The following is a 22,827-nucleotide window of genomic DNA, read 5'->3' as shown; positions in this document are numbered from 1 at the left end:
GCCTATTCGTTTCTAATGTTTGTGATTATTGTGATTATTGATTATTATTAATTATTTTAATGGCATGTTTTAAATATATTGAATGTTGTTATGGAAAACCATTTCTTCAGGTTTTATAACTATTTTTTTTCCCATTTCTTCACTTTCCGAATACTTTGTCTTGGAGGATTATTATTAGTAATCTATATTTAGCGCCATTTCTTATTATGTGTCTCAGATACTTTAACTTCTTCCTTTTAATCATGTACTTTACTTCTCTTTTTTTCTCATTCTTCCTAGTACCGACTCGTTATTTATATAGTCCATCCATGATATCCTTAGGAGACGCCTGTATTGCCACATCTTGAAAGCTTCGTTTCTTTTTCATTGCTTTAGTGAATGTCCAAAATTTAACTCCATAATATAGTATTGTAACGACAATCGCCTTATAAACAATGTGTTCTGGGAAAGGCCAGTGGGAAGGTCTGTAGGGCGGCCTAGAAAAAGGTGGAAAGATGCGGTCAAAGAAGATCTAGAGAAAATGCGACTGCGACAATGGGAATTACTGGCACAGGACCAACAAACATGGAAGGCAATAGTAAACGCGGCAAAGACTCACGAAGAGTTGTAGCGCCATTGATGATGATAATGATGAATATAGTATTGAACATCGTAGGAGCCTTACTTTGATGTCTAGATTAAGGTTGGAGCTTTTCAAAAGTTTGGCCATGTTGTAGAATGTACTCCTAGCCTTCTCTGATGTGATCTTGTTGATTTAAGATATGTAAACTGTTTTACTCAGTTTTCTGATATATTCTTGATAAGCAGTTGGGCGGGTCCAATTATATTTTTGGTCATGACCATTACTTTAATTTTTGATATGTTTATTTCTAGTCCAAATCCTTCACTTACTTCATTTACTTTATTAGCTGTTCTAAACTTTTTAGACTGTTTGCAAAAATAAAGGCGTTATTCGCAAATTGTATGTTATTTAGGTATGTATGTTGTTTATTTCTTCATTTAGAACTATTTTCTATGTATGTATCCAAACTGTGTATCTTGTATTCTCTCTTCGCTTAGCTTGTATATTCAGCGAGGTATAATTTTAAGAAAGAGTTTTCATGTATAGCTCATTACACTTATTAGCTTATATTCTCCGCATTTATTAGCTCCCTGTTTCTATGATAATGCAATAAATTCTGAACTGCTTCTGAACTGGCTAATCTTGTGGTTAAGTCCAATCTCCTTAAAGCAACCCCGTTAAGATACGGAACCTTAATTTCCTAATCTCCTCACCCATAGACAGGGCACAATGATACCTCTGAGGAAATAGCCGTAACTATTTTCTCAAAACCTCACACAACACACACAGACACACACACAATCTAGAAAGAAGACAAATTTCCAGCCAGCCTCTTTCTCCTCTGACACATCGACACAACATCACTTCAACATCTCGGCGACCATCTCCCCATGCAGCTACGTTGCATCTTTAGCCCAGTGATACTTTTGGGCATTTCTTTCCACCACCAAATCTCAAACTGGAAAATCAAACATGTTCTAACTCTAACTTAATAAAGCACCCTACCTAATTCCATTGTAGAACATTGTTGGATTGACTGCCCTCACGGCATATGAGTGGGTTTATCTGCAAGGTGCGCCAATAAATATCTCACACGAAAAATTAAAAGAAGTTCGTGGTTGTACTAATAAAAAGGATCCCTTTATACCTTGTTTCATATTGTAAATATTTTAGTTTATATTCCCGATTTTCTCTCGTAATGTTCTGATTAGTGAATATGTCGTCGCCTCTTTACCGGAAGTGCTCAAATACCACTGAAACTTAATTATGTACTAGCAAACGTTGCTCGCGTAACCCACATCTACCTTCATCTGGAAACTTTTAACTTAATAAAGGTTTGATCACCCTCGCTCTCTAGTTCATATTTAATGTTCAGACGAAGTCAAATTGAATGAAATAAATTTGATATAACTTCGTAACTATTTTACCAGAAACCAAATAAAAAATGAGTGAAATAAATATAGTTACAAAATAATTAACACATTTTTAAGTATATTCATATTAGATCAGTTACTGAGGGTTTTTACCTCCGAATTCTTTATAACTGAATCAATTCATTTGAAATTTTGTGTGTTGGTAAATAATTACTCAAGGAACAAAAGTTATATAGTGCCGATGTGCGCTTCCACCCTGGGGGTGTTTGCCACCCCTTTTCGAGGGTGGAAATTTTTTCACTCAAAATAACCACTCTATTCGATAGAAGGACAAATTTCAAACAAAAAAGCTCATTAAAAAACAAAAAGATTGGCTTTTTAATGAATATTTTCAGTTCAATATTAACTGAGTTATGGCTGTTCAAAGAAGTTTGTTTTTGTCTTTCAATACGAGTATTTAACGTTAAATAACGGAAAACTGGTACATTTTTCGACAAAAACTCATGTAATATTTGTAAAAAAACTTGAAAAGATCTTTAAAATGAGTGGTGGTAAAAGTCCTTTGCACCAACTATACGTGAGATACGATCAAAAAAACGATGGTTTTCTCAAATTTTTGTGAAAAAAACGTAATAAAACTAACGTCATGTTCATGAGGATTGAAATAAATTGTTTTCCTTATACTTTATTTTAGTGTTTTTTGTATGATCCAAAAGTTTAGCCACTTTAGAATACCCAGTTTTTGAAAAAAGTATGATTACATTTTTTTTTGTAAATATTAAAAAAAAAATCTTTTTTTTATAATAACTTCAAAACTATAAAAGATACGTAAAAGATGATAAAATACAAAAACATAGGTTTTTTTTTCAACAAAAATTTTCATTTTTTAATTTTTTTTGTAGCTTTGTAAAAAATAGCGGAGATATAGTCGGTTGAAGTTTGCTTTATAGCGCATGAACCACTGCGCTATAAAGCTCTCCAACCGTTTGACCCTTCACCCTTTAAACATGAAGGACTTTAGAATATTTTAACATTCCTATACTTATAGCCCGTTAAATTACCTGTAAAATCGTTTTTTTTTTATGCATGTTGTAGCATCAAAATTAACCGAGTTATTGTAAAAAAACCAATAGTACAAAGATACCCAGATAAGTAAAATGAGTAACGTCGAAGATTTTTTAGCCTTGCTTCAAATGAGGTTTGAGCACCACTAAAAACCACTAAACCACCGCTAAAAGTAGTGCTGTTAAATTATCATCTCTTCTTCCGACTGTAAGTGCTCTGGATGAACATACCAAAAGGGTTTACTTACAAATCCAGATATGGTTGGGAAATAACAGCTTAAATATTTTGGATTGGGTTGGTCTAAAAGTGAAGATTCTTTGGAACCAATTAAAATGCAAGGTTTACCAGTTCCAGAAGAACGGCTGAAAATGATTTTTTGCAATTGCACAAAAGGTTGCGGATCAGCGTGTGGCTGTCGGAGGCTGGGATTATTTTGCAATGCAACATGCGGAACATGCTGTGGTGACAATTGCCAAAATTGTTCTCCAGTAAATGAAGACCAATTGGACGGTGAAAATTAGGATTTCGATGATGAATAGATATTCATTTATTTTATACCTCGTTTTATATAAATATTATTTATTTTTAGTTTTTTGGAAAATAAAAAAATTGTAATATATTATAAACTAAATTTTTTCTATTCATGTCCATGTCTAAGTTAAGGATTTAAGGATTTTATTTTCATCAAAATGGGTGCTTGTAAGTGTTGAAAAAAGTAGGCTCATTTTATAAGTAAAAAATTAATTTTTGTCTACAAACAATGCACTCTAAAAATGTTTCAAATCGTTAAAAATATTTTTAATTCATTTTTGACAAAGAGGGTGGTTGTGAGGGTTGAAATGTTGAAATATTAAAAAATGTTATTTTATATTTCATCTCAGAGAACACATTACAATATTTATCTTATGCGAATAAACAAGATTTAAGTGCATAAAATAATTAAATCCGTGTTTTCCCAGTTTCTTCAATAAGGGGTAGTTTTCACCCCTTAAAAACAAAAAGCGCACATAGAACGTATATAACTTTTGAAGTGGAGGGTAAGATAAGCTTAATTTAAAATTTTCAAAGAAATCGATGCAGTTATAAATAATTCGGAGTTATTACCATATTTTAAGCCTCAGTAACTGGACTATTCTTCCACTAATAAACTTAAACTTTATTATTTTTTCGCGTTACTCCTCTATTTTCCGTTCTGGTTTTCTATTATTTCTGATCAAACGGTAATGAAGTAATTTTTTCTTCTAATAATAAAATTCTTGATACTTGACGCTTTAGTGGCTTGTGTACAAAGTATTTAATCGGTTTTTTAAATAATGTCCTTCTTTAGTTAGGGCTTACTATATTATTTTTGATATTAGAATCCGTAAACTAATTTTCGAAACCAAATTCAGATTTTTGCTTTAATCTGTGTCTTCTAAGAATTGCAAGGCAAAACAGACGTTGATAAAGATGTTATTAGAGACATGGGGAATCTAAAAATTGCATTCCACAACATATCTCCTCAACTAAGCAAAAGTCCTTAACGAATTGGTTTCTAGTACTCGTACAGAGTATATCGGAATAAAAGGAAAAAGACAGTTAAGATTTGATTACACGTACAGTGCGTCTGTGTATCCGCCTTATACGTATTTCGCCCTAATAGGGCTCTGCAGAGACGGCTATTCACAGTCGCTCTGAACGTGAAAATAAATCTTTTCTGTCTTAGGAAGCAACTCTAACATGGCTTCGTATGGACGCAAATAGCGACATCTGATATTAAAATCTGTAAACTAATTTTCGAAACCAAATTCAGATTTTTGCTTTAATCTGTGCCTTCTAAGAATTGCAAGGCAAAACAGACGTTGATAAAGATGTTATTAGAGACATGGGGAATCTAAAAATTGCATTCCACAACATACCTCCTCAACTAAGCAAAAATCCTTAACGAATTGGTTTCTAGTGCTCGTACAGAGTATATCGTACGAGTCCTACAATCCGTACAATCCATAACGAATTGGTTTCTAGTACTGTACGAAATCTTGAAATCAAACCATTTGCTTGAAATCTATTTTCGATAATAGTTTTCTTTCGGCAACATATTAGGCACCTTAAATCATTTTTATTATTTTCGTTAATTTCAGCACAATAGTCTGTATGAACAAACATATTGCAAGAGATACATACGAAAACGTTCGAACATTCAAACTCACAAACACCACAAAAAATTAGGCTGTTATTTGGTATGAGATTCTCATTTAACGTTTTGTTAAATTCGTGTAAACTTTCAAATGTTCCTTCGACTTCTCAGTTAACCGGAGGAAGAACATTTACAGAATACCAGTGTAACGCTTGCCGTGCTACAATAATATATACAAGGCCTGAATCGCTCACTGTCGGAAGAGAATTGGGCGGGGTTTTCATAAACATATAGAAACTATATCGTATTTTAAATTCAAGCACAATTAGATAATATGAAATTATAATTTATTATTGGACGCCACCCCTGGTTTATCCTCGAAGGGGAAGAGAAAAAAAAATTAAGATTTATTGAAAGTTTACAAGAAAACTATTCTTTATTATTTCTTAGTAATGAACAAAAAGAAAACATTAAAAGTTACGTCATCCCAAAGGGATTCCAAAATATTATTTTATGTTAACATTATCATAAACAAAAAATCTTTGTATCGTATTAAATTAAGAATTGGTTATAAAGAAAATGAATGTATATATATATATATATATTAACCCCAAATTTCGAAATTTGTTTACATTGAAAATAATATAGTTATTTATCAACTAGCAACAATGAAGAAAATAAACCTTTAAATTAAATTAGAACACTTCACTATATTTTCATTTTTTTTTGAGTTCATAATCATTTCTGTTGTCTTGAAAGTAGGTATAATAAAAATTGGTACAACCTTAATCTGCTCTGTTTCTCTTCTTGTTTAATAAGTCACCAAATAAACCATTGATTCAGCTACGTACTATATAAAATCACCACCATCCTAGATAAGAGGGGTTAGGGATTCCAAAAAAAGATACTGCTACTGGGCCATGATCTGGAATAACTCCATAGCAATACTATCTTGCGACGAGTATTAGAAATATAATAGCAGCATTATAGCCTCTCCAATAAGGGTCTAAAAAAATAAATATCTATCTGAAATATGGACAAGAAAAGGATTTATTAACTCACCTCTGAATTGAGACCCACTTTGGAAACACGTCTTAACGGTTGGACGGTCTTAACAGAAAAGAGCGAAGCGCTATCATGGCGCCTGAATCTGGAAATTGGGCGTGAGTGACAAGTTGAAAAATATGCTCATCTACCGGATATATTTGGGAATTACAGAAGAATCCTTGAGTCGGCTACAGGTAGGTACTTGACAGATAGATGGGGCTATTAGTTTAATTTAAAAAAAAATATAATCGAAATATATAATGAGTTTCTTTTAAATCTTTTGAAACGGTTACACAGCCCTCCCCACGATTTCAACTGGGTACCAGCGTGGAATCGGACTAGGCATGGTGGCACACCATACTAACCTTTTCAAAAGTGGGAATAGATATACGGAGAGGTAAGACAAACAGAATGGACAAATGTAGCTACAATCTGGACTCACAGAATCCTTCTTTCACAACTCACGTGGTAACAACTCAAAGATTTCAGAACAAAGCGAAACAGAACGCATAGAAATGACTCAACTATAAAAATGTAAACAAAAAAAAATTGCATGCTCACTCTCAAAATGCATAGGGTATTTCACCTATAACCAATATCATGAACAAAGCGGAATAAAACAAAACATATCTACAAATCATTATTTGAGACCAAATGCTCGCATTCAATCGAAACAATATAATTAAGATATTATTATTTGAAATTTCATAAGTAATATAAAGCAAAACATACTAGTGTTGTCACCAAGATACAAAACAGATAATTTACTGCGTAGTCGTTATGAGACCTAACACAATAAAACACAAAAAAAAAAAATAATGTTATCGTTTGTTCGGAAGCGTAGAGTCTTTCATCTATGACTTAATCCACGAATAACATAAGAATAATAATACAATCGTATCATTAACGCCATAAAATACAAAATACAAATGTGTCATCGTTTGTTCGGAAGCATAGAGTCTTTCATCTATGACTTAATCCACGAATAACATAAGGTAATAACGCAGCGCGTCATTATAGACACATTTAGAAATACACAAATAAAAGGAAAGAGTTACTAATAGTTCAAAATTGGGTACATTAAAGTTCTACAAAGACAAGCCTTAATAAGTTTACTGGGAAAGGTAGACATCAGAATTTCTGTAAGACACATCTATATTTAGAAACAAAAAAAAAGGCTGATGTTTAGTTATTAGTATGACAACTAGAATTTGTGATAACTAACGTGTATCATCCGCCTATAATAGGGACAACATCGGTAGGTCAACTTCGGGTAGGGTTAACTTCGGGTAGGGTCTAAATAATTCTAGATTATATAACTAAACAAGTATTGGAGAACTAAAAAAGTTTCCTGACGCGGGAGGCTGTTATTCTAGATTTATTACTGAAATACAATTATGAATGGCTTATCATTCCGACGAGTCAACTAGCGGGAATCCGCTTACTTCATCCCTAGCCTTCCTCAGTGTCTGGCCATTCAGAATATAGGATGTTAGACAGCAATAATCTTTTCAAACATTATTTTGGGGGGTTTCGAATAGAGAGTCGAAATTCGAAGGTCTGCACACTAAGAGTAAAACTTAGGCAAAATGAACAGATACTATAATGAACTATCATTGGTAACTAGACAGAGGAATCTTGATATCTTTGGTATAGATACCAAAAAAATTACTTGGATTTATAAATCCGTAAAATAAGATAAATTGAATTTTGTATCCACTTGAAGACAACTAAAGGTATGTACAATTTATTGTAATATAAACTAACATAAGCATAAAAATATCACATTCTACCAAGGCATTCTAAAAATAAAATGAGATTAAATTTTGCAAACACCCTTAAAATCAATATAGGTTCTTGGTCGGGGTAGCACAAACTCAAGATCTCGATCAATACAAACTAGAGAGAGAATAATACCGAAGTAGAATAAGATAAATAAAAATAAAATTTATGTCGAAAAGAAATACGACATATATACATATATATATAGACATATTGAACACAATAAATGATCAATATTATAATAATAAAAAGTAAAACAGTTCAACGAACTGGGGTGCGAGCCAAACTGAGTTGCTCTGGAGATCGACGTGCGGAGTCTCCTACACTACTTCCAGAGGCTCGTCTCTTTGCGACAACATCTGAGATACACAAAATTATTAATTGGAATAGGGATAGGTCCACTAATCCACTTGACTATAGCAGGATGCTCCCTGACTAATAGTCAACACCACCGACATAAAACAAGGGTTGTCGACACAGCTCAAAAAAAAAAAAAAATTGAAACGTGTCAACTTCCTGAAGGGAAAGAAGCACTAAGGGACAGATTTGCCGAAGCAAAGTGGTATTCAATGTACTAAGTACTAGGGTATCAGTGCTGTACTGACCCCACGCCAAAAAAATTTGGAAAGGAAACGAATCCTCTCCAGGATAAAGTTCGCGTTAGCGCAACTCTTCCTGTACACGGGCCACGGAGGGGTTGAATAGTCGCTGGAGAAGGTAGCAAAGATTAAGTACGCAAAGGCGTAAAGGGAATCAACTAAAAAATTAAAAATTAAGAATGGACTGAACATTTTAGAAGAAAGGTAGGATGGCCAATAGTTCCATAAGAATATCCTCTGGGATTGATCACAGTGGAAAATTTCCAAGCAAGAAGACTGGCAAAAGGACAAAAGAAGAAAATAAATCCAAACCGTTAATACACATCTTGGAGAAGCAGAAAGAAAAGGGGTATATGGCATACAAGCCACAATCGCTACACAAATAGTTCAGTCTAAAACTGTTGTTTTCAAAAGAAACAAAAAAAATCGTAAGAGTCTTCCACGAAACAAAAACTTACGAAAAGACTTAAAAGGAACGGAAGAATCATTACCGTTTTCCAAAGAAATAGAAAAATATTACAGTCCATCGTCAATAATAAAAATCGTGATATGGGTTGTAACACACCACAACAATAAAAAAAAGTTGAACAGTAAAACATTTTTGACACCTAATTGAATCCAATATGGTCGTCATACAAATCACAAAGAAATGTTTACCATTCTTTAGCAGAACTCTAACAGAGTCAAAATAATATAAACTTTTCATTCTCAGTGGGTCATTTAACGGTAGTACCAGAACTACTTCAATTGTTAAACAAACGTGGTCTTAACGTCGACATAAAGATAAAAGATAAATTCACAATAGGCGGCAGCGGGTTGTTTCACCTCTGTTTATACAAAGAGTCACAATAGACAACAGCAAACTACTTCAACCTCACTTGTGCCATATCATGAACACAAAATAATAAATGAAAGCTTTTGAGCCTTAGCCAAAAGTCTCAAAGCAAAAAGATATATGTGGTCTAATAAACTATTAGAAGACCGCAAAAATGTCAACGACAAAAAAAGAAAGCTGCTGCGTATACAACAGTCTGACATCACACAAATAACTCAAGATACAATAATACAGGTCACGTGCCTGTACGTCCTACAGGACATCTCGAGAAAAAAAAGGTAAAACCACAAATAACAATAAATTCCAGTACCAAAAACATACTTCTACTATATCTGACCACACAAAGACATAAAATTAACATAACAGAAGGAGAATAACAATATTTCCGCTCTATATTCTCAACAAAGACGCCTTAGGCAGAGAGAAACGAAGTCATATCATTACTTCCTTATACATGCAAAACAAAAGAACCATGGACTGTAAAATATAGAAAGCATTTTCCTTTTCAGGAAATAAAATTTTCTTTTCAAAGTACGAAAAAGTTAAACTATGAAAAAATAAATTTTTAAATTAAACGAAAGACAAATTAAAAAGAAAATTTAACAGATGACAGACTAAACATATTAAAAACATCCTAATATCAAAGAACTCAACTTCAAATCCTCGCAAAAAAATATTTCGCGTAAGTATTCTGCAAAAATCCAGATAACACATTTTAAAATTACGTAGGTCGGGACAGCCTGTATATAGGTATAATTCCCAACTGTTTGCCGTAAATAGAAACCATGAATCAAGGTTAAGAAATAAAATTCACTTAATTGATTTTTCAAATACCGAACGCTAAGAGCCATTTCGTTTATTTAAAATAAACACATTGAGGAATATAATTATTATGGTTCTATCAACAAATAAGACTGAACTGCAAAGAAAGCCATCGTTTAGATACGAATTAATTTATGGACATAAACAAAATTTCTCTAACATGGAATGTTTACATAGACGGACGGGGAATAAACAGACGATTATCTTACCATTCAAAATACGACCATTAAAATGCACACGTAATAAACATTCCAAATACGTATTATGTATTTCACAAAATTAAAAATACGACGAGAATATTTCTACGCAATTTTACGAAGATTAAAAACGAATACATATAAATACTTTACAGAAAAAATTCTAAACTGATTAAACAAAAATTGGGTAAAAGCAAATACACAATTTAACTAAAAAAATGGTTCAAAACATACAGACTTAATTAACCACATATACAGGGGGGTACAAAACAACTAATATTATTGAAAAAAACTCTGAAGATACAGGAATATTCAAAAGCCCCACACGCTGGGCGACATTTTGTAACGAAGGTACAAATGGAGCAAATCTAAAACATGCCCCACGTCGGAGGGCGCTATTTTGTAACGCTTGCCGTGCTACAATAATATATACAAGGCCTGAATCGCTCACTGTCGGAAGAGAATTGGGCGGGGTTTTCATAAACATATAGAAACTATATCGTATTTTAAATTCAAGCACAATTAGATAATATGAAATTATAATTTATTATTGGACGCCACCCCTGGTTTATCCTCGAAGGGGAAGAGAAAAAAAAATTAAGATTTATTGAAAGTTTACAAGAAAACTATTCTTTATTATTTCTTAGTAATGAACAAAAAGAAAACATTAAAAGTTACGTCATCCCAAAGGGATTCCAAAATATTATTTTATGTTAACATTATCATAAACAAAAAATCTTTGTATCGTATTAAATTAAGAATTGGTTATAAAGAAAATGAATGTATATATATATATATATTAACCCCAAATTTCGAAATTTGTTTACATTGAAAATAATATAGTTATTTATCAACTAGCAACAATGAAGAAAATAAACCTTTAAATTAAATTAGAACACTTCACTATATTTTCATTTTTTTTTGAGTTCATAATCATTTCTGTTGTCTTGAAAGTAGGTATAATAAAAATTGGTACAACCTTAATCTGCTCTGTTTCTCTTCTTGTTTAATAAGTCACCAAATAAACCATTGATTCAGCTACGTACTATATAAAATCACCACCATCCTAGATAAGAGGGGTTAGGGATTCCAAAAAAAGATACTGCTACTGGGCCATGATCTGGAATAACTCCATAGCAATACTATCTTGCGACGAGTATTAGAAATATAATAGCAGCATTATAGCCTCTCCAATAAGGGTCTAAAAAAATAAATATCTATCTGAAATATGGACAAGAAAAGGATTTATTAACTCACCTCTGAATTGAGACCCACTTTGGAAACACGTCTTAACGGTTGGACGGTCTTAACAGAAAAGAGCGAAGCGCTATCATGGCGCCTGAATCTGGAAATTGGGCGTGAGTGACAAGTTGAAAAATATGCTCATCTACCGGATATATTTGGGAATTACAGAAGAATCCTTGAGTCGGCTACAGGTAGGTACTTGACAGATAGATGGGGCTATTAGTTTAATTTAAAAAAAAATATAATCGAAATATATAATGAGTTTCTTTTAAATCTTTTGAAACGGTTACACCAGGAATTGTTGTTTTTGTTTTGTACTTCGTTTGTTTTATCGATTTCTGTTGTAACTAGGGGAATAATATTAACAGATGTCTTGGAATGGTTGATTTCGTTTGGTAGGTACTTTATATTTGTCAGCGACTTCTGTGATAACTGGAGGAATAATGTTTACAGAAGAGCTAAATTTGTCTTTTTCATTTGATATGTTTGAACTGGTAATAAAAGTTGTACCTGTAAGTAATAAAAAAAAACAAATAAATAATAACAATAGTTATTCACTACTCTCTTTTTACGTAATATAAAAATTTCTTATACCTTCTTGCAAAGGAACAATAAGTTTGAAAGTGTTTCTCACATTCACTACATCGTTATTGTCCAAACGTCGATATGACAACGCTGTTTGCTTAGCTTGTCGTTTTGCTTCTTTCACTTGATTACAAATTAAATCATATTTTTCACGAGAAAAATAAGCACTGTTGTCATCCCTTTTTGTGGAAATAATTTTATCAAGATTCTCGTAAAACCGGTCTTTAAATTCATTGGACATATTGAATACTTAAATTTTCACTTTAAAATAACAATACTTCTTGCAGTGGAATCAACATTCAGAGTAACATTTAAAGTACCAAACATATTTAGATCTATTTTACTCAGAACCAAACCTAATACCGAACATGAATGGACAAAAGAGTGTATTTATAAAGTACCTTATGAACGCAAAAACTTTTATTTGGGTGAAAAATCAAGACAATCAAAAATGTTAAAATTTAGTAGGATTTGGTTACTAATATTAAACATAATCGAGAATACATCATTTATGTTATTAACTATAGATTTCGATTTCCACTTCGGAAATCTTCGTGGTCCTTAGTACATCTATGAAAAATTTCATATACATTTAAAATATAAGTACTTGAAATAAAAAAAATAGCTAATTCATTTTACACTTGTTAAAAGGAAATATATTATAAAAATATTTTAAGCCAAAGTATTGAAACGTGTATATAATTTTCACAAAAAATATCAAAGTTACAGCTTTTTACTGCTTAATCTTAAGTAGTTAAATTTTTCTTTCTAAGCATACATAAGTTACACATCTTGAAGGTACGTTGGTTTTTTATTGGTTTACGGTTTTATCAAGTAATATTTCGACTTTACTCATACACCTTCAAAAAACAATACAATTAGCAGTTATTCGTTAGTGGTATGACTAGTAACGGACGGTGGTCCCAACATATATTAATTCACCAATCCAATGTAAGAACTTAACTAGTTTTACTGATAAGGCGAGTGAAAAAACCTGTCTTAAATATATTTGACTAATAGCAAGTTTTGGGTGTAATCGATTTATAATTATTGGTTTTGAATTGGACGAATCACGCTGGAAATTACTTATTTTGGAATAATTTTCTTTTAAACAGCAAATGAGACGTTTTTATTAATTTGGATGGTCAATGTTATATTAAAATAAAACAAAACAATGTAACGTTTGTTGAAGTGTTAAAGTAGTTAACCTAAGAAAATATGGGAGAGTTATCAGTATTGTACCACATACCATATTTCGAATTTTAAATTGAAATAATATACGTCATATTTAAATTAAATAATAAACATTTACACAAACATTATAATTTTTGTAACTTGATATCATTGATTTTACTGTTCAAAAAGTATGTTTTCCTGGTAGGTTGCAAGTGGTATAATTTAGAAATCTAGTTGCCTGAGAATGCTTCGATGTTACGTGTTCTCTACTCTTCTTTATGGCTTGGAAGCGTGGACACTAAAACAAGTCCATCTGCATAAGTGGAACGCCTTTGAATTTTGAATCCTTGAATTTTGGTGTTATAGAAGAATCCTACGAATATCATGGATTCAAAGAATGTCAAACGTGGAAGTAACTAGAAGGATAGGAAATGAGGCGGAAATAATATTAACTATCAAAAGATGAAAACTTGAGTACTTAGGACATGTAATGAGAGGGCAAAAATACGCATTATTACAACTTATTATGCAAGGCAAAATCCGAGGAAAGCGAAATGTGGGAAGACGAAGAATATCCTGGCTTAAAAAATTAAGGGAATGGTTTGAATGCAGTAGTGCAGAACTTTTTAGAGCGGAAGTAAAAAGAGTCCGCTTAGATATTATGATTTCCAACCTTCGATAGAAGATGGAACTTAAAGAAGAAAAAGTTGCCTTTATTGTACCATGGGTTTATGGGTTTCCTTAATTATACCCGTAGTAACATATATAGAGGGATCAGTGTATAGTAAAATAAATTTTAGTGTGAATAGCATTAATCATGTTTTGTTTAATATAAGCAATTTGCTAATATTAGAAATTATTCAGTTTGAACGTACATACATAATATTTTTATTTACATTCAAAGCTAGAAAAAGTTTGGATTCCAGAATGGACTTCCGCACAAAATTCGTAGCTCCATGAAAGGCATTTGGTGCATTGCATAATGTCTTTAATTCTTGTTTCCCACAACATACATATCTATAACAACGTCAGGTTGATTTGAGCTTTTCACATTTCCTTTTTGCTAAATTTTTCTTGAAAGATTATTTGTTCCTTTTAAGACTTCTTTTACCTTCTAGGTTTAACATTACCCAATTTCATTTTTATTTGTTTTATCTGTTCCTGCGCTAACTGGGGATTTTAAAGCTCAAATAGGCAATCAGAATTAGAATAAACAACACATTTATTGACCAAAAAGATCAACACAAATATATATTTAATAATACACGTGGACAAAGATTTATGATAGATAATGTTATAACCAACAAAGATATACATCAACGAAAGAGCAAGTCACACTAAAAATTAAAGGAGAGCTCACCAACATAGAAATTATTCCTACTGAAGATTCGAACAGGAAATGGCATATGTTAAAAGATGCTCTTATACGCACATGTGAGCACACCTAAGGTGATCAAGAACAAAAATGAATGGATGACCGATGAGATTCTGGATCTCATGGAAGCAAGGAGATCTTATAAAATCAAAGATAAAAACATGTAGAATATTATACACACAGAAATAAGAAGAAAAATCAGAGATGCAAAGGAAAGATGGTATAGTGACAGATGCGAAGAGCTTGAACAGTTGGTAGAGAAACATGATAACTTCATAAAAAAATTAGGGAAATAACAGGCACTAATATTAAGAAAAAATCAAATATACTGCTGGATAAAAACGGCAAAATAATTATAGACGTCGGTGAAAGGCTTAAAAGATGGCAGGAATATATTTAAGAGCTATTTAAAGACGAACGGACTGAGATAGTACTAGAGCAGGAAAAGTTCGACAACGGCCCAGACATAACAGAAGATGGGGTATTAGAGGCGATAAAGTGAACAAAGAACAACAAGGCAACAGGTCCTGACGAAATACCTGCAGACATAATACGGTTAATAGAAGAACAGCAAATTGGAATATTGGTCGACTTATTCAATACAATATACAGTACAGGAATCATTCCCAGAGATTAGCTGATGTCAACATTCATAACATTACCAAAAAAAAACCAAATACAAAAGAATGCCAAGACCACCGGATAATAAGTTTAATGAGTCATACGCTCAAAATATTTTAAAAAATTATACACCGGAGAATACACAACAAACTTGAGCAGGACATAAGTGACAGACAATTTGGATTTAGTAATGCACTGGGAACGAGGAAAGCCCTGTTCGCTGTGAATGTACTTGTGCAAAGGTGCATGGATGTTAATCAGCCAGTATATATGTGTTTCTTGGATTACAACAAAACCTTCATTAAGGTCAGACATAACCGTCTTATCGAATTGCTTGAAAAGAAAAACTTAGATATGAGAGGCATCAGGATCATTAGCGCTATCTATTATAATCAGATCGCTGTGGTAAAAGAAAACAACGTCTTTTCAAATGAAATACAGATTGAGAGGGGCGTCAGGCAGGGCTATGTCCTGGCTCCTACTTTGTTCAATTTGTATTCAGAGGAAATAATCCAGGAAGCACTAGAAGAACTAACTATGGGAATAAAAGTAAATGGCCAACCAATCAATAATATACGGTTTGCCAACGACAATATTTAATTAGCGGAATGTCTTGAGGATTGACAACAAATGGTTGATAAAGTGGTAGAAGTCAGTGAAGAAAGCGGACTGTCCCTAAACACAAAAAAGACACAGTTGATGGTAATTACAAAAGCCCAACAGCGCCAAGAAAACATAACAATACACGGAGAACAAATTAAAAAAGTTGAAAAATATAAATATCTGGGTACAATAATTAACGAAAATAATGAGTACCCAGAAGATATTAAGGCAAGAATATGACAGGCAAAAAATTATTTCAACAAACTGAAAAAAGTACTCTGCAGCAGGGACATTTCAATTTCTTTAAAGATAAGACTTCTGAGAAGCTACGTGTTCTCCGTATTATTTTATGGGTTGGAGGCTTGGACATTAAAGAAAGATGTTTTGGACAGATTAGAAGCATTCGAGTTATAAAGAATTAATTGAAATGTTAAGTTTTGGACTTCACGAGTTTTTTTAGTAGGCCTAGTGAGTGTAGTAGTCATAACTAAAGTCTCTTTAGGACTAGGTAGTTCAAGCCGGATTATTTCGTACTCTACATTAGCTTCTGTAGTAGACCTAAGTGGTTCCTTGTTTGTCTCATTAGACTCTTCATTTTCACCATCTTCCCGAGTTCCACTGCCTTCATGGTTATTAAAATTGTCAGCCGCATAAAAGTCATGATTTTTGAAGACCACGCGATCAACAGGCTATACTCCACTAGTTCGGAAGCTTCAGAAATCAAACCAGCTACGTGAAGTTGTGTAACACATAATCTGGGGTTAGAACGAAGCCACTTTGCAACTGATTGAGTGTAATAGCCTTTAAAAAGTTTAAAGAATGATCTATCCAAAGTCTACATGCGATGGGTCGTATGTCCAGGCAATTGTAGCATTATTAGACTCTCTACCACATAAATTGCTTTAAGATTCTTGTAGTGCGTTGTATATAGTACCAAAAGAACTTTTTTTCTACTGTTGGGTTTACAGAATCAATAAAATGCTGGAGCCATTTTACAAAGAGATCACTAGTCATGTAGCCTGATTCTGATATCTCAACCATACTCCCTGGTGGAGCACCAAACCCCAAATCATTGTTCATTCGTATACATTTAAATATAAGCATAGGTGGAACGTAAATTCCTGCAGCTTTCGCACAGCTAACAACTGTCGTGTTGAGTCCACATTCTCCACTGTATACTGACCCAACTTGCCTTTTATCTTTTTGTGCTAGAACCTTTTTGGCATTTTTTCTGTACAGTGCTGACACCCGTTTTGTCAGCGTTAAATACGCGAGTTGCATCAATATTATTTTCATCAACAATTTTTCTGGAAGGTCGAGAAGGACGCTTTGCGTAAACATTGCTTTTATTGAATCCTTTTGCGCGCATCATGGACATTTCTTGAATTTCTCTCATTGAGATTATGTCCTTAAGACGAGCTTTGAAAGCATAAAACCACTTCTTTCCAGCCATTTGGGATTCTTTATTAAAATTATGTGGTATTTGATTTCTCTCGACGATTTGAAATGCAAGCCGTCAGACATCAGTGATCGTGAGGCCAAACATCATTGTCTCCAGTTTTAAAATGTGATAAACTAGTTCCTTCTCCACTGCTGTTAGTAACACACTGCCTCATCCAAAAGCCTTTGTTTCTTCATTTGCTTTGACATTGCTCCCCTGAAGGTGACGAGACTCCATACTGTCTACACTACGATTCCTAATCTAAAAATGGTCCGGCAAAGAGAAACAACTCAGTTTTATACACCTAATTAGACTCTTTTCTTGTATTTATGAATCAAAATGGTTGCAAATACAGATGCTGTAACCTTACGTATCAAACTAGAAAAATATACATAAACACCATGAAATACAAAAAAAAATCGATAAAATAAAATCGACAATTGTGAACGTTGTAAAACTTCAGACTTCAGCACTCAACTCTAGGTAGTAACTAGTTCCACTAAACGACATAAGAGCGCTCTGGCTTCCTTATAAAGGAATAAAGGATAAATACAGCGGTGGTACAATATTGGCGCAGGTACAATTTTGGCTACTTTCCCTTACATGTAAAAATAAAAAAAAAATAAATAAAAGTACTTGAAAAAAAAATACCTAATTCATTTTAGTCTTACCACATACCACATGTATATAATTTTCACAGGAAAAAAAGTCAAAGTAACAGCTTTTTTAGCACTTAATCTTAAGTAGCTAAATTTTTCATTTTCAATCAGTTTCCATAATTTTCCAAAATAAGTATACACAAGTTACAAATCTTGAATGTACGTTGGTTCTTTATTGGTTTACGGTTTTATCAAGTAATATTTCAACTTTACTCACACACCTTCAAAAAACAATACAATTAGCAGTTATTCGTTATTGGTATGACTAGTAACGGACGGTTGTCCCAACATATATTAATTCACCAATAAAATGTAAGAACTTAACTAGTTTTACTGATAAGGCGAGTGAAAAAACCTGTCTTAAATGTATTTGACTAATAGCAAGTTTTGGGTTTAATCGATATATAATTATTGGTTTTGAATTGGACGAATCACGCTGGCAATTACTTATTTTGGAATCATTTTCTTTTAAACAGCAAATGAGACATTTTATCAATTTGGATGGTAGATATAATATTAAAATAAAACAAAACAATATAAGTTTGTTGAAGTGTTAAAGTAGTTAACTCTGAATTACTATCGTGTATTTACACCCACATAACTACTATCGTGGGGTCTTAGATGACCCGAATTTTAAAAACCTTTAACAAGATATAAAAATATATTTATTATTTTTTTGTATTTTTGATAAATGCATGTGTATACCTATAAAAAAGAGATTTTATTATAAGAACATTAAGATGTAATAAATAATATAGAACTTTTAAAAGAAATTTTGATCAAAACATAACTCATTATTATAGCAAAAAAAATATGTTAAATTGAAATTAACGGTTCATTTTCTAAAAAGGAGTTTTTAATAAACTCCTGGAAAACATTAACTCACCAGTCATATTTTTCTCAATAATCTTTATATATTGATAATTTACTGCACGACAAGTTGCCTATGGACCTTGTTTGACAGTGACAGCTAATAATAATCTTGTTTTAACAATAATTTGTATTAAACTTCGTTTTAGACTAAAAGTGAGTTAAACTTTTCATAAAAAGTGCAGATTAAAGCAAAGTGCTTGTGAAAAACAAGCTTTTTATTGTGATATTTTCATTACACGCATGTTTGGAAGTTCATTTGCATAAAAATCCAATAAAAAAATGAACCGCCAAAGAAATTTGCCAATAAAGGAGGTAGTGCGAGCATCGACTCTCCTAGATGAAGAATATTGAATGCGATACGTTGCAGGTTTGTTAGGAAGACATCATTCCAGCATCAGTCGCAAGGTGAGTCGATTTAATGAAACAGGGTCGTACTATCGAAGACCAGGGCAAGGGCGAAAACGTTGCACTAATCCAATTGATGATCGTTTTTTGAGACAACATGCTCTGAGAGATAGGAGAGTCACCAGCAATTTGCTAAAAAATGAACTAGCAGATGTTCGAAACGTCGCGATATCGTCTCGAACAGTTAGAAGACATTTACATGAAGCAGAATTAGGCAACAGGAAACCAGCCAAAAAATTCTTGCTTACCAGAGAACACAGGGTTCAGAGATTGCATCAAAATTGAACCGTCGATGATTGGAAACGAGTTATTTTCTCCGATGAGACTAGAGTAAGCGTGAGCGTGTCTGGCGAAGGCGAGGAGAAAGGTTTGCCAGCTGCAATATCTCTTCCCATCAAAAGTACCTTTTGATGGTGACTCTAAAATGTTTTGGGGGGGGGGGGGGGTGGATTTGTTTTGAAGCTCGTACGGAGTTTGGTCCCCATACGTACGATTTCTATGAATGCCCACTTAGACAACATGATTATCGAACATGTAATTTTTTGCTCCATTTCTTGGACCTAATTTTTTTGTCATGCAAGACAACAACGCTCGTCCTCATGTGTCTCGACAGGTTATTGGCTACCTAAATGTTGATGGTGATATTCCATTATTAGAGTGGCTACCTAACAGTATGGACATGAATCCGGACAAAGTCTTAGACCCCCTTTTGCCAATCACAACCAACTCATTGAGGCCGTTGTTGAAGAATGGGAGAATATTCCGCAAGCTTATATTGAACATTTTATATCAAGCATGCCTCAACGCATAAATGCAGTCATAAGAAGTAGAGGAGGGCCTACACTGAATTTCCAGTAATGGTTTTGACCTGCCTATAGATATAATATTACTTTTCTTGAAAATTAAATTTTGATAATCTACATTTTAATAAACTGCACGCAATACAGTACTGTTCATAACTGTTTGCCGGGCAGGCTTGAGAACTTGTACACGGTGGCTATAAATCTCAATTTATCTTTTAAAAACTACTCAAATTAATATAAATACAAAATACGTGAAATACGGCACCCGCGCTGTATTACAATGTGATACTTGAGCCTGCAATGCGAAATGCTCTAGTCGCCTTGTCTGTGATAAGCAAGTCTAATATTGCATCCGGATGTGTTTAAAATGCCGATCCAAATTGAGTACAAGATTTGACGACTATTGACGAGTGCTGATCGAATTGACCGATGGTAGCGCGAGCAGAATGGTTTCTAAAATTGCATCCGAACATACACCAGTCACTGTCCACCGTTGCCAGCAATTGTCATTTGTAACATAATTTAATGATTTCTTAAAAAATATATTTTATCTTTAAATATTTGAATTATTTTTTCGATCACTAAGGGCGCCTGCACTTGGAATGGGATTAAAAATAAACGCACAGAAAACCAAGTTTATGTATTGTACTAGATCAGGCAACCAGATACCTAGACTATTAATTGATGATCTGGATCAGGAAGGTGTGGACACCTTTGTCTACCTGGGCTCGCTGCTGACCAAAGACAACAATGTTAGCGAAGAAATTAAAAGAAGAATAGTGCTTGCCAGTAAGTGCTATTATGGCTTGAGGAAACATATAGCCCCAAAACTACCCAGAAAAATTAAAGTTACCATATATAAAACACTAATAAGGCCAGTGTTAACATACAGGTCTGAAACGTGGTCACTTACACAGAATGACCAAGAATTGCTTAAACGTTTCGAGAGAAAAATTCTAAGAAAAATATATGGAGGAATCCAAGAACAGGGTTTTTGGCGTAGGCGCTACAACTTTGAGTTATATAGAAGTTTTGGGGAACCTGACGTAAAATATATTAAATTAGCACGCCTTCGATGGGTAGGACATGTAATTAGGCGAGATGAAGATGCAACGATCAGAAAAAATTTCGACCGAAGAGGACCAGTGGGAAGACGAGCCAGAGGAAGACCAAAACTTAGAGAGTATCAAGATAACATAGAGGATGATCTAAAATCCATCGGAGTTAAAGCATGGAGAAGAGTTGCCAGAGACAGGGGCGAATGGAAGATTGTTCTGAAGAAGGCTTTGGCTCATAACGAGCTGTAATGCCACTGATGATGATGATGATTTGAATTATTACAAATTAATTTGAAATATGATTATGTAGTTTTAACTACTGAAAATAAATTGTAGATTTTAGGGAATGCAATGCTTCCCTTGCATCCATGGACCGCACGCACTTGCTATGAGTGTATATTTGTTTTTGCCAACCACACAATTGGTCATTTCTAAAATATTCTCAGTTAAATTCCATTAATCTTACCCCCGACAAAAAGTAAATGTTACTTGTTTGTATCAGAAAGAAAATTAGCGAAAATTAGTTGTACCGGCTTTTTAGTACATTCCAAAAGGATATTTCGTGGCCTCTCGTTAATTGCTTGTCACAGCTTTTCCTCTGTTACGTAAAATAGGTAAACGAACCCCAGGAATGTAAAGGGAAAATCCCTACGTCGGTGTACGACATTCAGAAAATGTTAGCGAAAGAATAGTGGGGATTTTAATTATACTTTAACGAGTGTGTTTCCGTTGCGGAATAAAGGAAGCTAAAAATAGGTAACGTTTTCATAATGGAGAATATGAACAATAGTTTACCAGAATATAATACACATAAATTATTGTACTATTTTAAATAATAAAAAAATATTTTTGCTCATCTAAAGACAAAATAATCTGAGGTTTTATATTTGAATTTTGAGAAAGACACAAATAAGAATATTATAAAAGATTCATAAATTATTTTTTAAATTATTCTCAATACTCTATCATAGTTAATGCCGTAAATTTTTATCTAAGGAAATAATTTACTTAGTAGAGGTAACTCCAATTCGGATGATAGTAATTTTCATATTTTGGCGCATCTAACAATGGATTAAGACCGCCTAATAGGTGTTGATAGCACAAATTTTATAGCAAAGGTCTAAATACAGCTAATAAATTTTTACTAGACTTTAATATGACCAACCCGACAAACTTCAAATATAATACATCATAAAATTCAAATGAACAAACCCTAAAGGATTAAGCAATAACTAAACGTCGCAGCGACGGAGATCATAAAATATTTTTAATAGAAAGAAATTAAAATGTCAATATTATGTACCCACAATAATTTTTATAAAAATACTAAATATTGGGTCAGGACATTTACTTACAATTTAATAATTAATATATTTTGGGTATAGTCGACACGTAATTTCGTGAGAAAATTTATAGGAACCAGAGGAGTAAAATACTACTAAAATGGCAACACTGTTAGAGTTACCACTACTTTATTGAACAGTAGCGTAGATATCTAATTTTTAATTAAATAAAAGTTTTTATTTTTATTTAAGAAAAAGTTTCATTTTCTATAAAGTTTAAATAAAAAATATTGGTGTTGTTA

The 22,827-nt window shown here is 32.9% G+C and overlaps 1 protein-coding gene across 1 annotated transcript in view; it reads left to right on the top strand.

The window, feature by feature from the left end:
- Positions 1–22,827, top strand: part of LOC140438580 (uncharacterized) — a 239,032-nt gene that overhangs the window by 184,389 nt on the left and 31,816 nt on the right. The gene's annotated exons all lie outside the window — the stretch shown is intronic.

The sequence above is a fragment of the Diabrotica undecimpunctata genome, chromosome 4 (genome assembly GCF_040954645.1).
Source record: "Diabrotica undecimpunctata isolate CICGRU chromosome 4, icDiaUnde3, whole genome shotgun sequence".
Taxonomy (NCBI): Eukaryota; Metazoa; Arthropoda; class Insecta; order Coleoptera; family Chrysomelidae; genus Diabrotica; species Diabrotica undecimpunctata.
The sequence above is the reverse complement of the archived record's forward strand: the minus strand, read 5'-3'. Positions and strand labels throughout refer to the sequence as shown.